Source organism: Anabrus simplex, chromosome 1 (assembly GCF_040414725.1).
Source record: "Anabrus simplex isolate iqAnaSimp1 chromosome 1, ASM4041472v1, whole genome shotgun sequence".
NCBI classification, from domain to species: Eukaryota; Metazoa; Arthropoda; class Insecta; order Orthoptera; family Tettigoniidae; genus Anabrus; species Anabrus simplex.
In genome coordinates this window covers 599,375,513-599,391,030 of record NC_090265.1, presented here as the reverse complement: position 1 = coordinate 599,391,030, position 15,518 = coordinate 599,375,513, and the positions used below count along the sequence as shown (strand labels likewise).

At 37.1% G+C, this 15,518-nt stretch overlaps 1 protein-coding gene across 1 annotated transcript in view; it reads left to right on the top strand.

Moving 5' to 3' along the window:
- Positions 1-15,518, top strand: part of Maf1 (repressor of RNA polymerase III transcription Maf1) — a 131,610-nt gene that overhangs the window by 115,256 nt on the left and 836 nt on the right. The window lies entirely within an intron of this gene.

The window sequence follows — 15,518 nt, the reverse complement described above, 5'->3', positions numbered from 1 at the left end:
TGTAGATATTAATGGTCCTGCTATTAGGGTATGGGACAGTGTTATCAAGGCAAATAACTTGACACTTCATGTATCATGAAAACATATTTCAAGCCCAGTAGAGAAATTATAACCTTCTCGCTATAAATTTACATGGGAATAGCCTTTCCGAAATTTAACCAGATGCGAGAAAATATAAACTAACCTCTGAAATCAGTGATGCAGTCTGCTGTATCTTGAAAGGTATCACATACTTAACACTAGAACCGCCAGAGCAGTCAAAATGATTGTTACACATTTTCCAAACTCAGTTTTGACTACAGTTTTTATTATAGGATATTGAGCTGCAGTGGCTTTTTCTGGTTAGTGGTTATGAAAATATAATGAGTATATATATTATAGTAAATATAATTAATTTTGCATCAATGGGTTAGTAACGGGTATACCTACTACCGCCGGAGTGGTCATTTTGACTGCTGTATTAATTACTATTGTTTATAAGTTTCATTTCCGTATTGATGGATATTACTTTACATAAAAACAATATATATACAATTCTCCACCTTATCAATACGAATTTATTTTACATTACAAATATTCAAGACTAGTTTCGACCCCTATGGGGTCATCCTCAGTTGACATGCATTGTAAATTGTTCATAAAATTGTTCATTGATAAGGTGGAGAATTGTATATATATTGTTTTTATGTAAAGTAAAAATGCTGTATTAATTACCGTAATAAAATGTATTATAACACATATCTCTCGTTGAGATATAATCATCTGCTCATAATTATCCTGTCAACAACGGCACTGTTCAAAAGACTCAAAAATGGAACTTGGATATATTGCAAATTGTACTAGCATTATTTCCGCTGCATCTCCGGTAGCGTTGTCTTTCGTCAGCTTGTTGCAGTACAGTAAACATGTTTCGTAAACCATCAGTTGCTGAATCTGTTGCATGACATTTCTGAAGATATGTCTGATGTAGAATTTGATCCAGATATAAATGACCTAAGAAGAGAAAACGCATACGAAGATTGCTACCAATCAAATTATAACTCGGAAAGCAGTGATTCAGATCACGCTGAAAACCAGATTGTTCAGGCTGAAAGTAATTTGATATTAGTATTATTATAACTATCATCATAACAACTTCGGTGAAATACCTTGATTTATACCATATTCAAACTATAATAATGCCTCGCATAGGCTGAGTACTGACAAGTTTTAAATTATTTTATTACAGCCGTAGAAACAGTAACCCGTAAAACATGGTATAGGACGCGACAACCAAGGTAAAAGCCTCCCATGGCCAGATAATGTGTCATTATGTAGCAGACTTTGGGAATGATATACCTGGTAGATTTGCTCGCCATACCCCCTCGAAGTAAAATCCAGGACTTAATCCATATTCAAAGCGCCATGTTTCTGACGACAGTGTAACGAGTGCATGGCGTCTTTTTTTTTAATGAATCAATATTGAAACTCAAAGCAATGTACAGAAACAGAGGCAAAATGATGATAGTGAGGAACTGTGCGTATCGAGAACGAAAATATAATAATTTTGATAGCGGTCAAAATGACCGCATCGGCGGTTCAAGGTATATAATATATTTGGCGGTTCTATTGTTAATTTCAGTATACAAGGGGGTACCCCAAAAAAAGGAATTATTTTTTAAAAGCTATATATTTTTCTGCTTTCTATCTGCTATTTGCTTTACGTCGCACCGACACAGATATATCTATTAAAAATAGGAGAGGATTTCCACCAATCAATACTTATTTATTGTATATATTAAACTACAGGACCGGTTTCGACCTCATATTCAAGGTCATCTTCAGCTGAACCATACATACATATTTATATAATGAAGCTTTGATTAAGATTGTGGTGTTGAAGGAATGCCATATGATGATGATGTACATTTAGTTACATACAAATGGGGCACGTCTTGGCGTGAACTGGCGTATATGTCATTCTGTACAATATTGCAACTGTATGTCTAAAATGTTGAAGGTCTTAAAACTATTGTATAAAACACGTCTTTTCCTAAACTAACTTATATATATGTACAAGATAAAAACAATATATAAAAACACTTCATGCATATGAACATTCGTTCTTGCTTGGTGGTCAATACATCGACTAACTTCCGTATTTAAGTCTTATTCACAGTTGTGCACTTCAGCTGCTATTCTTAGAGTTTGTAAAATTGCATGGATAAAAGTTTTGTCTTCCTGTGCGTATGTGAGATAAAACACTTTCAATTTAAAAAAGGTGCCAAATGTATGGATGAAATTCAAGTAAAATATGTTCAGCTCTGCTGTGTGTGTTGCCCTTTTATTAGAACCAATTCATGTTGTCTTTTTGGCGTCCGTAAATTTGGATGACATTGGTTTCAAAGTAGTGGCTCCTTTCCCATTTGTAGCTGTGCAATGATGTTATGTTTATCTGTGGAAGATAAGATTGAGTTATAAGTGATATTGTGTGGAGGAATGTCTAAGGGTTATGTGTGTGAATTGGAATATGTACTTACTGTTGTTGGTGTAGCTGAGTTGTGTTTGACATGCAAGCTTGTAATGTACTACTTCGTGTTCTTCTTGGGCTTATACTAGCTGCTGTGAGGGGAAGGGAAGGAGGGGTAGGGAGAGTTGTTGTTGTGGGGGTAGGGATGGAGCTGGGTGTGTTGTTTGGTGTTTTTCTGTTGCTTGTTGCGTTCTGTTTATCGATTAACTTAAGGTAAGGGTTTTTTAGGGCGGGGATAACTGTATTGAAGATGATGTTAGTTTTTTCTGTGATTTCATTTATGTTGTAATTTGGATTGGTATACTGATCTAAAGTGATGTAAAATTCTTCTGTTATGTTGAGCAGGGGGCCCTTGGGGTTTATGTTTAGGATTTGCATATTGTTATCGATGTTTGTGAAACTGTGTTTACAGTCTGCGACATGTTGTCCTATTGAGGAAAAATGATTGTGTTTCACTGCGTTTATGTGTTCGTTATATCGGGTTAGGAAGCTTCTACCGGTACGTCCGATATAGCTGGTCTCGCAGTTATTACATTTGATACGGTATACCCCTGAGTGGTTGTATTTGTTGTTGCTGTTGATTGTCCTGACATTGTGTATGATGTTGGTACTATTGTGTGTAGTTCTGAATGCTATTCTTAGGTTATGTTTTTTAAAAATATTAGTTATGGGGTATATGTGTACATTATTGAAAGTGAATAGTGCATAGTCTTTCTTGGGTTCGTTTACTTTTGTTAGTTTAGTTTTGGGTTGGGATTTTATTTTGTGAATGATTTTGTTAACCATGTCTTTCTTGAATCCATTGTTTTTAGCTATGGCATGAATTAATTGTAATTCTTTGTTTAGATCTTCTTTTGTTAACGGTATATTGAATGCTCTGTGTATCATGCTATAGTAGGCTGCTCTTTTGTGTATGTTGGGGTGAATGGAATCCATTTTAATTGTATTTGAGGTATGCGTGGTTTTTCTGTATATTCTGTAAGAAAGGTGGTCATCATGTCTAGTTGTCGTTATGTCCAGGTAGTTCAGTTTGTGATTGTTTTCGGATTTCATGGTAAATTTTATATGGGAATCTATTGTATTGAGTTTATCTAATATATCAGTTTCATTTGTGGACCTATTGTCGAGGATGATAAAGATATCATCAACAAATCTACACCAAAGGATATCGTCAACAAATCTACACCAAAAAAATATATGGTCTATTTTGTTGATGAATGTGTGCTCTAAATAGCTATGTAAATTTCGGCAATTATACCAGAAGCGGGAGATCCCATTGGTAAACCCTGTTGCTGATAGATAGTATCATGGAATTTAAAGTAGTTGTTACTAATGGCAAAATTAAGTAATTTAGTGAACTCTTCTATTTCCAAAGTGCTTAGATTGCTATGACTTTTTAGGTTAGATTCAATGATTTCTATTGTTCGTTTTGTGGGAATGTTTGGGTACATGTTTATTATGTCAAATGATGTGAGTTTGTAATATGGTTCAATCTCTAATCCTTTTGTCCTATTACAAAATTCTATTGAGTTCCGTACTGTTTTATTAGCTAAGAATACGTAGTGCTTTTTGAGAAATCGTTGAATAAATTGCGAAAGTTTATAGGTTGGGCTTGCTCTGTAGTTAATAATAGGTCTCATTGGAATATGTTCTTTGTGTATTTTGGGATAAGCTTTAGCAGTAGGTATTTGAGGATTCATTGCTGTAAGTTTAGAGGATTCTACTTCTGTTAAAAGAAAGTGTGTATTTTTTAATAAGGTTTTGAGGTTCCTTTGTATGTTATTGGTCGGGTCTTTACGTTTGATGAGGAAAGTGTTATCTTGAAAACAGAATAATCTACTAGTAACGAAAGCCGATAAGGGCAATACCACAGTTATTATCGACAAAGACCAATACATATTGAAAACCAAAGAATGTTTTTACCTCAAATTGTATGATTTCATTCACTCGACAACTGGGTGCTTCTCCTTGCTTAACTAAGCTATTAATGGGTCAAAAATACAGTACTGTCATGCCGGGCTGGAGTGGCTCAGGCGGTTGAGGTGCTGGCCTTCTGACCCCAACTTGGCAGGTTCGATCCTGGCCCAGTCTGGAGGTATTTGAAGGTGCTCAAATACGTCAGCCTCATGTCGGTAGATTTACTGGCATGTCAAAGAACTCCTGCGGGACTAAATTCTGGCACCTTGGTATCTCCGGAAACCATAAAAGTAGTTAGTGGGACGAAAAGCAAATAGCATCATTTTAAATACTATCGTATGTACTGCTATACAGAGAAATGAAACAAAATAAGGGAAAATATAACTGTCCCCCATTAATATTGTTAGTGTCTTCCAAAATGCACTGTGCTTGCAAGTTATTACAGTTGGTGATAAAAAGAAGAGTAGCGAGCATTAGGTGGATTCAAACCACTATTACATCTCACTGTCGCTTGTTGACATGTATTTACGGAATTGAGTAGGCCCATAGGCCTAGTTGGCTATTCACATAATTGGTACAAATAACATTCACTTCCATCTACCTGTAGGCATACACCACCCTGCTTACCACACAATGTGGGGACGCTCTCGAGATATCTCGAAATTTCTTGCGAGAAACAGGGGCTTACACTAGACTCGAGAAATCTTGAGACCCTGACTCAGACTGCCCATCACTAGCAGAATTCAGACTCACAGGCACATAGCACATACACAGGAATAAAGTGAAACACACCGACTCACGGGTGTAAGAAAAGACCACAACTTCTGTCGAGTTCAGAATTTCCTCATCAAAACATCAATGGACACTAAATTTAAATTAACTGTTGTCAACAGTCTAACAAAGGATAAGAGGAGCAAGAGCATAACCAGGTTTAAGCTTGTTGCAAGCCATGGAGGAAAAAGCGAATGTGTAGTTGGAAAGACTGCGCAGCAAGTCCTCGAGGGTTGAAAAACAGAAACAAAACACATCATTTAGTTATTAACTGTTTTACTTTTCCAGGTATTTTCTAGTATTTCTTAATCTTGCATTAATTTTGACAGACTGAAAAACTTTTATTTAAACTAAGTCAGGAAAAAAGAGGCCGAAGTACTCTAATTTCTATTTTATTGTTGTGCATGACCTCCAGCTAAATTAAATTGAAACAAGAAACAAAGTGGTTCAACCTATTCGATACAAGGAAAATAAGAAATGTAAACTTTACATTCTTATTTGATTAAAAGCAGGACCGGTTAAGACCACTATTCTGGGTCATCATCAGCCGATTAAATAAAAATATATAACAATGCATAGGAAAACAATAAGTAAAAGATAAGTCTTTCACTAAAAGCAGTTCGAGAAGCACTATAACACTATGGGGATTAGCACTGCGTGATGTAAGATCCTAAAATCCAGAAGAAGCCGAAGATCAGTCATTAAAATGAAGCAAGGTGCAAGTTCTTGACGAGCAACATAACATACGTAATGTCCGGCACTGTGCTTCATACTGTTTATGAGAATTGGTGAATAGTTCAGTGAACAAGGCTGCAAATACTGCTAAGCGTGAAGTTATAATACAATTTAATAAATTTGAAGTTCTAAAATTATAGAAGTCAAAGATAAGTCACTTAAATGAAGTAAGATGCAAGTCCTTGAAGAGCAGCACAACATACGTAATGTCCGGCACTGTGCTTCTAAATGCTAATGAAACTCGGTAAATAGTTCAATGATCAAGCCTGCAAATGCTTCTAGGCACAAAAATATACAAAGCAATTTCATATAATTGGAGTATATATTAATGTTTATAGGATCTTGTATGATAGATTCTTTAGAGATGCGGAACAGTTGACATAAAAAACAGTTGTAAGGAGAAAAATGTTAAAAAGCGCAATATTGGAAACAAATGGAAAACGCATATGCATAGTGTGTTATTTCTTGAAGGTAAGAGTTCGGGTTGTATTTGAGGTAGTGTAAGGTATGAATTTAAATATGAATGTTGTAATGATCTGAACTGTAGGTGATATAGTATACAGTTCAATTCGTAATTATTTTTTTCCTGAGACGAAAGATTAAAAGAAAAGATAGGATATGGTAATAAATGAGGAGGATTAATAGAAGATTAATAGAACTGGAAGTTAAAAGAAGATAGATTAGGATAGGATAGGGAGATAAAGGAAGAATAGTTTAGGATGGGTTAGGTGGATGGGTTATTGGAGGTAGAAAATGTAGGTAGGAACTGTGTAAGGCCTGGGAAATTGAATTTGGGTTTAGAAATTGAGCATTTTTGAGAAGAAGAATTAGGAAGTCAAATAGAATATTGGGTTTTCAGAAATGTTGTTTAAATTGAAATTAGGGTTGAAGTATTGGTCAAGGTGAATAAAACAACTTTCAGTAGTGTTATGTCTTTTTGAATATTGGTGAAATTATGTTTAGAGTCTTGTATGTGTTGTCCTATTGCAGAGAATTTGTTATATTTAATGGCGTTGATATGTTTGGAGTATCTGATATTAAAGTTGCGTCCAGTCTGCCCAATGTATGAGGCGCTACAGTTGTTACATTTGAATCTGTATACTCCAGATTTAGAAAAAGTATTAGATTTATTTAATGATTTAGAGTTGTGTAATATATTTAGATTTCTGTTATTGGTTCTAAAGGAAATTTTCATGTTGTGTTTTTTAAGAACGTTGGTTATTTTGTATCTTGGGTGAAAGTAAAAGTGGAAAATGCAGTGGCTTTGGTTTTTTCTTTTGTTAACGTGGTTTTAGGTTTATGAAAGAGTTGTTAAAGCCATTAAATTTAGCGATAGTATGGATGGTGTTCGATTCGTTATTTAAATCTTTTTTAGACATAGGGGTGCTGAAGGCACGAAAAATTAGGCTGTTATAAGTAGCACGTTTATGTGCTTGAGGGTGTGCAGAATCCTGCCGTATTCTGGTTGCTGTTTGGGTTGGTTTTCTGAAAATTTTGTAAGTTAAAGAAGAAGGATGTCTAGTTATAGTTAAGTCTAGAAAATTAAGAGTTTTGTTGTGTTCTGATTCAAGGGTGAATTTAATGCTGGAGTCAATGTTGTTAAGAAGAAGAAGTGTAGAGGATGCGTTGGTTGATTCTTCATTTAAGATTACTAATGTGTCATCAACATATCTGGCCCACAAGAGGATATTAGAGAATTTCTCTAAGAAATCGAGATATATTTTGGCTAGAATGCCTAAAGCTGGTGAGCCCATAGCTAAACCATCTTGTCGGTAAATGGTGTTATCAAAGGTGAAATAATTATTGTTTATGACCAATTTAAAGATTGACATAAAGTCTTGAATTTCTAGTTTACTCAGATTACTGAATTTGTTTAAGTTGTTATTTATTATGGGAAATAATTTGGAAATTCACCCTTGAATCAGAACACAACAAAACTCTTAATTTTCTAGACTTAACTATAACTAGACATCCTTCTTCTTTATCTTATAAAATGTTCAGAAAACCAACCCCAACAGCAACCACAATATGGCTGGATTATGCATACCCTCAAGCACATAAACGTACTACTTATAACAGCCTAATTTTTCGTGCCTTCAGCACCCCTATGTCTAAAAAAGATTTAAATAATGAATTGAACACCATCCGTACTATCGCTAAATTTAATGGCTTTAACAACTCCTTCATAAACCTAAAACCACATTAACAAAAGACAAAACCAAAGCCACTGCATTTTCCAATTGTACTTTCACTCAAGATGCTTATAAAATAACCAACATTCTTAAAAAACACAACATGAAAATTTCCTTTAGAACCAATAACAGAAATCTAAATATATTACACAACTCTAAATCATTAAATAAATCTAATACTTTTTCTAAATCTGGAGTATACAGATTCAAATGTAACAACTGTAGCGCCTCATACATTGGACAGACTGGACGCAACTTTAATATCAGATACTCCAAACATATCAACGCCATTATATATAACAAATTCTCTGCAATAGGACAACCCACACAAGACTCTAAACATAATTTCACCAATATTGAAAAAGACATAACACTACTGAAAATTGTTTTACTCACCTTGACCAATACTTCAACCCTAATTTCAATTTAAACAACATTTCTGAAAAACCCAATATTCTATTTGACTTCCTAATTCTTCTTCTCAAAAATGCTCAATTTCTAAACCAAAATTCAATTTTCCAGGCCTTACATAGTTCCTACCTACATTTTCTACCTCCAATAACCCATCCACCTAACCCACCCTAAACTATTCCTCCTTTATCTCCCTATCCTATCTTCTTTTAACTTCCAGCTCTATTAATCTTCTACTAATCCTCCTCATTTATTACCATATCCTATCTTTTCCTTTTATCTTTCCTCTCACGAAAAAAATTATGAATTGAACTGTATACTATAATATCACCTACAGTTCAGATCATTACAACATTCATATTTAAATTCATACCTTACGCTACCTCAAATACGACCCGAACTCTTATCTTCAAGAAATAACACGCTATGCATATGCGTTTTCCATTTGTTTCCAATATTGCGCTTTTTAACATTTTTCTCCTTGCAAATGTTTTTTATGTCAACTGTTCTGCATCTCTAAAGAATCTATCATACAAGATCCTATAAACATTAATATATACTCCAATTATATTAAATTGTTTTATATATTTTTGTGCCTAGAAGCATTTGCAGGCTTGATCATTGAACTATTTACCGAGTTTCATTAGCATTTAGAAGCACAGTGCCGGACATTACGTATGTTGTGCTGCTCTTCAAGAACTTGCATCTTACTTCATTTAAGTGACTTATCTTTGACTTCTATATAATTTTAGAACTTCAAATTTATTTAACTTCACGCCTAGCAGTATTTGCAGGCTTGTTCACTGAACTATTCACCAATTCTCATAAACAGTATGAAGCACAGTGCCGGACATTACGTATGTTATGTTGCTTGTCAAGAACTTGCACCTTGCTTCATTTTAATGACTGATCTTCGGCTTCTTCTGGATTTTAGGATCTTACATCACGCAGTGCTAATCCCCATAGTGTTATAGTGCTTCTCGAACTTCTTTTAGTGAAAGACTTATCCTTTACTTATTGTTTTCCTATGCATTGTTATATATTTTTATTTAATCGGCGGATGATGACCCAGAATAGTGGTCGAAACCGGTCCTGCTTTAAATCAAATAATGTGAAGTCATGGCAATTACTTTTTTTCTTGTAGATATGTGAACGGATCACAAACGTATATGTGTCGTGTGGAAGTTCTGCAGGCATAGTGTGTATGCAGAACAACAGATGGCTCTGTGATAGCTGGTAGTAGCGCAGCGAGGGCTGTGAAATCAGTCAGTTGGTGAGTGTCGTGCAAGATGGACGTAACCCGTGTTGAGCAGCACGCTTACATCAAAATAGCAGTTCTTCGAGGGAGAAATGCGATGGCATGTCACAGTAAATTAGTGGAAGCCCTTGGCAATAATGCCATACCATATTGTACAGTAGCATGGTGGATAGGAAAGTTTCAGCAAGGACGTGTGTCAACCAGTGATGAGCAACGTTCGTGACGACCTGTCAGTGTGCAGACCGATGTGGCACGTGCCGTCATCGAGCAGTTCCTGGATGAAGACAAACGATGGACACTACTGGAATTAGAGAGGGCAAGTGGCATCGAGAAACGCACCGTCCACAGGATTTTGCGTAATGACTGCAACTATGCAAAATCGCATCGCGGTGGGTACTGCATGCACTGATGGAAGTTCAAATGTGGATGCGCTATGCAACATGCTCCGACCACCTTGCACGCTGGCAACAGGACGGCGATCAATTCTTGTCATGAACAATCGCCATTGATGAATTTTGGGCCAGGGCATACTGGATCACTAAGGAGGCAAAAAGTCCGTCAGAATCCTTCCCCATTCAAATTGATGGTGATCGTCGCTTATGACGTCAGGGGTGTCATTGTTTGCCACTTTGTTCCACATGGCAAAACAGTGACCGCACAGTACTGCAGGGACTTCCTGGTGCGACAGGTACAACGTGGCGTACGGGAGAAACGTCCGTATCTTGTGGACAGTGCAATAATCCTCCACAACAATGCAAAACCACATAAAGCAGAGTGTGTAGGGCAGCTACTGCGATGTTGGGGATGGGAAGAATTGGAGCACCCACTGTACTCTCCCGACATTTTGCCCTGTGACTTTGATCTCATTCGAAAGATTAAGGAACCACTACAGTGGTAGGCGATTTGCAACACGAGAGGACATTGCTAATGCTGTGTGCCAACAGGCGACCCGATTCACATATGGTGCGGCAAAAGCTGAGGCAGATGGTATTCAGCGCCTCCCACATCGTTGGCAGCATGTGGTGTCAGTAGCAGGGGACTACTCTGAGGGTCTTTAGGCCCAGGTTTGTCATGTCAACTTTATGTGTACTGTGTTGTCATTCTTTTGCACCGAGAAGGCCATATTGCCCTGTATACTACCGTAATAAATTAGTGTGTTACAATATTTCAGTGCTATTCATTGTCCACACTTGTAGTTAACACCTTGTCCTTTCGTCTGTATATGTCACATTTTCCAACCGGACTGGTATCTTCAAGAAAAATATAGTTGCCATGACTTTTGCCCCAACCCTCGTATTGTCCTTGTACTGAATAGGCTGAATCACTTTATTTCTTGTTTCAATTTAGTTGTGATTCTGTTCAATGTGGAACATTATGAAATTTTTATCTTTAAATGACCTTCAGCTCTTTGTTCAGGTGTTGGAGTACTCAGTGTTCTGAGCAGGCATCGGTAGCCACACACCTTGAAGAATCAAAGTTTTTTGGTAGTGTTCTATGTTATGGCTCAAGTCTCAGCACCATTAACACATTGAGTGCCAGACCGATTTTCAAAGGATTGCCGTCTAGTGTCGTGAGCTAATAACATCGAGTTTCTCTCTGGTGCCAAAACGTTCACAGGCTTAACCAAGCAAATAATTGCTGAAATGAGGATGTATTTATGATATATTAGGTTAACTTATTATGTATATTAGGTAAAATATTGCGACCCCATATGGGGTCGTATTGGTCATTACTAGGGGGCGGATTTCTATGACCTAAAAATGTATGAAATATGTATGCACTTATGACCTAAAAAACATAAAAATATGACCTATAAAATTCAAAATATGACTTAATGAATAGCATCTACGTTTCATAGAAGCACTTTTATTACGATTGCTACAGGCTGCAATTAATTTACAGTTTAAAAAATGTTTAATTCTTCGAAATCTTTAACCCAAAATCAACTAAACTGATGAATATTTCATGAACTCGTCAAGGTTACACTGCATACTCCTAGGCAAGGACGGACTCTGTGGAAGACATAAACACTACAGTTAATTTTACTGTTCAGTATTTAATCAGTTTTAATTTATACACAAAACATGTGTTATTTGAATGAAACTTTCATACCTGATCAAGTCTACATTATCAGAATTGTTGCAATTAATGACCACATGCATCTTAAGTTTGTTGAATGAGAATCCCCTCCTGTTGTCGCTGAGTATCGTCTTGTAGCGAGAAAAACTTCTTTCGACATCACATGATGTAACGGGAGCGTACTTGAATAGAGTTAAATCACTTGGAGAAAATTCCTGGAAATCTGCAGATGAAGGGTTTCCACAAAGAATGTCACTTATTCCACGCAGGTACAAAAGTCCGCTATTCTTTTCCAGTACATTTTCTAATTTTCTACACACCCTAGATGCTATTGTTCCCTTCGCAAGCTTTAATTCCTGTTCAATGCACTTTACAACATCCAGTGCATCGCTTAGTTCTGCACCTGAAACTTCCAGTTGCGTGATTGCTCCAGATAAAGAATTAAAATTGGACTTTACGCAAGCCAGGTCCGCTTTTAATGTAGTGCTTGAAAATAAATCTTGAGTGGTTTTTATGGAGGACGATTCTGCAGGATCAAAAGACTTCACGATCTTCTCCATGACATCTAAGTTGTTGCAGTAGTACACTGCGGCATCAAGCCAAGTCCCCCATCGTGTTATAACTGGCTTGGGAGGTAGGGGTAGTGAAGGTGCTTCTTCTTTAAATTTCTGAACGCGAAGTGGAGCTTTGACAAACACTTTCTTACAGTTCGATATTAATTTATCAACTTCAGGGTAGCTACTTCTAACTTCTTCAGCTGCCCTATGCAAGGCATGTGCAAGACATGTCACTTGTATCATTTTCGGGTATAGCATTTTAAGTCCCTTGGCTGCCTTCACCATATACGGAGCAGCGTCAGTTACAAATAGAAAAATGTGCTCTCTCTTTGCCCCGTTTGGCCACAACAGATTCATTGAATTGTTGAAGAGAACTGCAGTGGTGGAATGGTTTGTCTTCTCTAGCACTTCACATGTCAGGAGGAATGTATCTCCATGCCGGTCTTCCTTCAGCGTGCCAACGAACACATTTGCTACACATCTTCCATCCACATCTGTGGTCTCGTCTATTGAAACCTATATCTTACTGTCTCCCACGCCACGCCTTATTATATCCAACATCTCTTCATAACAAGGGGTCAGATAGTCCTTCCTGAGAGTAGATTCGTTGGGAGCAGGATGCTTTGTATATTTTTCAAGAAACTGTCTAAAGCTTCGGCTATTTTCTTTAAAGGGATGTTGGACGAAACCATCATCTTGCAGAGATCTTGTGAAAATTGTGAACACTGTGAACTTCATGTCGGGGTTTCGAATAGCAGACGTTGCCTATTTTCAAGTGCAGATTATCTAGTTACACAATTCTTTTTTTTTCTTTTTTTTTTTTTTTTTGCTAGGGGCTTTACGTCGCACCGACACAGATAGGTCTTATGGCGACGATGGGATAGGAAAGGCCTAGGAGTTGGAAGGAAGCGGCCGTGGCCTTAATTAAGGTACAGCCCCAGCATTTGCCTGGTGTGAAAATGGGAAACCACGGAAAACCATCTTCAGGGCTGCCGATAGTGGGATTCGAACCTACTATCTCCCGGATGCAAGTTCACAGCCGCGCGCCTCTACGCGCACGGCCAACTCGCCCGGTACACAATTCTTATGTTTTACAGTATTACAGTGTTGTTGCACAGAGAAGCGTTTTTCGGCAGTAACTTTTACCTCACACAATTTACAGAATAATATCACTCCGTCCGTACTGAATATGTTTTCACCGAACTCGCGAACAAAACTTTGCAACTTTCCACAAATTGAGACTTTCGTTTTAGGCATATTGAAAGGAGCTGAATGACTGAAGCTCCCTAATGACCAAGGTCATTCAGTGTGTTGAAGGTGGAAGAGGGAAGGGGAAGGGGAGAGATAAGAACAACGACAAATAACTGCAGAATTACCTCTGCTTCCGTGTAAACAATAGCCCGGTTTCCAGGAATTGACCCAGCTAGCAAACAATAGCTCCTACCTGTTAGAAACATTCCATACACTACTTTCTAATGGTTCTTCAGTAGTATATTCCAGTATATCCTGAAAAATAATTTCTAGAGCTTATTCTGATTTTTATAATATGAAATTAAAATGAAAATTACCAAAATATGCCGTTATAATGATATTTTGTTGAAAATATGCCATAAAACTTAAGAAAGCCTAAATATGCATTTATATGCCCAATAAAACCTGTTTAATTTTGATTATCATGCTTGGAAACGTGTTGAAAATACAAGACTATAAGATATAATGTTAAGGGAAAAAATATGACTGGTCATAGAAATCCGCCCCCTAGTCATTACGAACTGTACACATACACGCGCACCCATATGGGGTCGTACTTATACAGTAGTTACTGTCCCGACGCTCGGTCATACTTACCTTTCCCTTTGCAGGGATGCGTTAAATGCTGTTGATTATGAGAGATGTGTTAGGTTGTTCATACTGGAGCCCTAAAAATGTACGATCCCCCATTTTAGGCCAGGAAATGTTTGTAAATGACGATCTTTCGATTTTAGGTTAGGAAATTTTCGTATAGAATGTAGTTATATAAAGTAGTGAAAATCATGTGAATTTGGTAAATTAGGATGTAACAGAATAGTATTATAAGGAGAATTAGTAGTTATGGAATACTGAACAATTACATAATTTTGTTTGTATAACTTTTAATTTGAGTAAGAGAACCTAGCAGCGATGATTGTGCAAAATGGGAAACCAGTGACTACTGTATATTGTTGAAGACGGTCATAATTGTTGCAACAGCTGGCTTGGAAACCCGGAGTACAGTGGTGATGTGTATGCTGAAGACAGTAGATCATCAATGTGGATGAACGTGCGAGATCGCTGGTTGCTCTGTACTGGGTTCAAAATCACTGGAACTGTATACTTCATCTACATAATCATTGTCCGACTTGCTCGATATATCGTCCAGACTATCTGCAATAAGTCTTTTATTGCTCGATTTACTTGTAACGGCTCAAAAAAGAAAAGGAAATGCACTGCACTGCACACTTACATAACCAATCCATGCGCGAGATAGACAATGACTTTGTCACCCTACAAAACACTCTTGACATACGCATATGGGGTCACGCCAAATCAGGAATTGAGGAATGGAAGATGGACTATGCACGTACTTAAATAGACGACTAACAGTTCGCAGGAAGAGACTTTATACAGCTTCAAAACATACTTACTGCACACCCAAATGGGTTCGCACAGTTCTCGATTTAGAACGAACGTACAACCCCATATGGGGACGTGAAGTTCAAAAACTTGACTACTCTCACGTACCCAAATGGGGTCGCTTGGCACTCAACGTGTTAAAGTAAGCCAGAGAATACATAACACTCAAGTAAATGGAGATTAATATTAAAGTCACTGTTACAGAGGATTTTACTCATTCTGTTGAATACAGTCCTTGCCTGTTCAATCTGAGACCTAACTTCAACAGCATTGTTCCAGCTGTGATCAAGTATGCAGCCAAAATATTTAAAGCACTGGACTTGCTACTGTGAAGTTAGCAGGTTGAATGACATGTTTGCTTACTTAGTATTTTTTGTGTGTAAATGCAGACCACCTGCAGCACTGTGTTCAACCACACAGTTAAGTAATGTTTGTAG